Source organism: Myotis brandtii, unplaced genomic scaffold (assembly GCF_000412655.1).
Source record: "Myotis brandtii unplaced genomic scaffold, ASM41265v1 scaffold882, whole genome shotgun sequence".
Lineage (NCBI taxonomy): Eukaryota > Metazoa > Chordata > Mammalia > Chiroptera > Vespertilionidae > Myotis > Myotis brandtii.
Window position 1 is genome coordinate 576,483 of NW_005371607.1, and position 3,045 is coordinate 579,527.

The following is a 3,045-nucleotide window of genomic DNA, read 5'->3' on the forward strand; positions in this document are numbered from 1 at the left end:
GCCGCCATCTTGGCTGGCAGTTAATTTGCATATCGCCCTGATTAGCCAATGGGAAGGGTAGTGGAGGTACGGCTAATTACCATGTTTCTCTTTTATTAGTGTAGATGCTGATGTTTTCTCAACATTCAAAATAAAACCACCAACCCTGCTTTCCCCTCAAATGACTAGCCCAACTCTCTCATTGATCTGTTTTAAGATACATCTATATTCATTCCCTGTTATTAACTATCCACTTGTTTATTAGTCCCTTATCCATCTTGGACTTCCATTTTCTAAACTGAGTGGCACTTCCTGTTTTCAATGTCATTTGGCTTTGTTAGCTCTCCTACCATGAAATTTGTCTTTTAGTTCCAACTCTGAGGTAAAATCTTGGCCTTCCGATGATTCCTTCTCTGCGTCTTCTTGTCGCTAAGCACAGGCATTACCCCAGGCTCTCTCCTGGGCCCTCTTCCTGTCGTGGTCTCACTCAGGGCCTTCGAAGCCTCGCACAGCCGTGCAGACTCTAGTCCACTGTCTCCTGAGCTCAGGGCCCACCCTCTTGTCTGCCGGCAGGATGTGCTGCCAAGTCTTCTGATTTAAACCCATCTCATTCCTCATGACCACTCCACTGTGTGATATCACTTTCCTGCCAGTCCCCAAGGCATGACGTGGTTTTCTTTCACATCTTCCCTTTCCAACAGCCGGCCCAGTGAGTAGCATCACTCAGAAGATCTAACAACCTCCCAGCTGTCATAACAGACTATCGCAGACCGGGTGGCTTAGCAACAGGGATTTATGTCCCCGTAGTTCTAGAGGCAGAAAGTCTACGATTTAGGTGTTGGTAGGTTTGGTTTCTCCTGAGGCCTCTCTTCTTAATTGTGTCCTCACATGGCCTTTTCTCTGAGTAAAAGCACTCCTGGTGTTTCTTTCTCTTATAAGGACGCCAGTCCAACCCTTATGATCTAATCCTATATCAGTGATGGCAAACCTATGACACGCGTGTCAGAGGTGACACGCGAACTCATTTTTTTGGTTGATTTTTCTTTGTTAAATGGCATTTAAATATATAAAATAAATATCAAAAATATAAATCTTTGTTTTACTATGGTTGCAAATATCAAAAAATTTCTATATGTGACACGGCACCAGAGTTAAGTTAGGGTTTTTCAAAATGCTGACACGCCGAGCTCAAAAGGTTCCAAAAGGTTCGCCATCACTGTCCTATATAATAAAAGGGTAATATGAAAATCGACCAAACTGTGGAACGACTGGTCACTATGACATGCACTGACCACCAGGGTGCAGATGCTCAGTGCAGGAGCTGTGCCTGGTGGTCAGTGCGCTCCCATGGGGGAGTGCAGCTCAGCCACAAGCCGGGCTCATGGCCGGTGAGCGCATGGTGAGTGCAGCAGCGGTGGCGGGAGCCTCTCCCGCCTCCTGGGCAGAACTAAGGATGTCTGACTGTGGCTTAGGCTGTCAGTTAGACATCTCCCGAGGGCTCCCAGACTGCTAAAGGGTGCAGGCTGGGCTGAGGGACCACCCCCCCCAGCCCCCTCCCCGCCCTGCCACAGTGCATGAATGTTGTGCACCGGGCCTCTAGTTTAGCCATAATTGTCTCTTTATAAGGCCCTCTCACCAAATAGAGTCACATAGCAGGTTAAGGCTTCAACATGTGAATTTTGGGAGGGACACAGTTCAGTCCGTAACAGAAAGGTAGTCTAGGGCTTAACAGGCATCAAGATCGATTTGTAGAAAAAACTGAGCTCAGGAGTAAATTCAGGGAAAGTATGCAGCTGGCCCTACAGAGAAGCAGGCAGCAGGAGAAGTGACTGCCGAGTGAGAATGTTCTCGGAACTCAGAACCGAGAGGAGCCCGGAGCCCAGCTGCTCACATTGAGCTGCGCCCCCAGAGGCTTCGCTGCCCAGGGACCTCTTCCTGCAACAGAAGACCTGAACCCACAACAGAGCTGGGAGCGGGAGGATTCGGGAGCGGAGCGGGGCCGGTGGCCCTGGCTCGGGGCCTCCTCCCCTGGTCATGGCCAGGGCGAATAAATATTTTGAATGTCTGTATTGTCCTGTCTGAGGCCATCTCCTCATGGAGAAATGTGAGGGCACAGGGGTGAAGAGTGGACCTAATCTGTCACTCAGTCCTCCCTGCAGTCCTCCCACTCCCTTGCCTCTGCGCCCTCATGGCTACCACGGCGGGTCAGGGTCAGGGGCAGGCTCGGTTGAATGGAGTCGGGTTATTACAACAGCATTTACCTGGCCGGCCTCCAGGGCGTCTTTGCTCCAGTTCATGCCGCCTACCGTTCTTGGAGCCCAACTCTGACCCTGTGACTCTTTGCTTATCTGCCTTGAGTGGTGCCCACTGACTATCAAGCTGAGGCCAGATTCCCCGGGCTGATATCCAAGGCCTTTACAGTCTCATGTGTCACCCACGAGTTCCCTCCTGTCGGCTGTCCTTCAGCCACAGTGGGTTTGAGCCCATCTTTGATCAAACTGAGGAACTTTGCCGCTGCCATGCGTGATGTCCACACTATTCTCTTTGTCTCAAATGTTCTCTTCCTACTTCTGTGCCTGCTGAAGTCATCGAGGTGTAAATGAAACCCGAGCTCATTTGTAAAGCTTCCCTTCACTTGTCTGATGTCACAGGTCTCAGGGCTTTTGTACGCTGCTCACGGTGGCAGCTGTTTTGGCACTAAAGCTTCCCCTTCATCCCTACTCGACGATAAAGTCCCTTGAGAACAGAGGTGGTGTTTTACTTTATCCCGTCAACCACTGAACAGTGTTTTGCATGTAAGTGTGAGGCGAATGTTTGTGGCATTAACAGGTGAAATCTGTTCATCGGTTGGTTGCCTCCCGACCCAGGTACGTGCCCTTGACGGGGACTGGAACTCGAGACCCTTCAGTGAGCAGTTCGAGGTTCTAACCACTGACCCACACCGGCCAGGGCAGTCTGACATTTTGTAGAAAGACGATTAAACTAGATGTCAAGAGGGCTGGGCTCTGGTCCAGCTCCAGCCCTGGGTCTGTCTAGTCCACATGCATGATCCTGAGTCAGCTCTCA

At 50.4% G+C, this 3,045-nt stretch overlaps 1 protein-coding gene across 1 annotated transcript in view; it reads left to right on the forward strand.

Annotated features, from left to right (window-relative positions):
* The window catches only part of PDZK1 (PDZ domain containing 1), a 32,663-nt gene that overhangs the window by 11,960 nt on the left and 17,658 nt on the right, over window positions 1-3,045 (forward strand). The gene's annotated exons all lie outside the window — the stretch shown is intronic.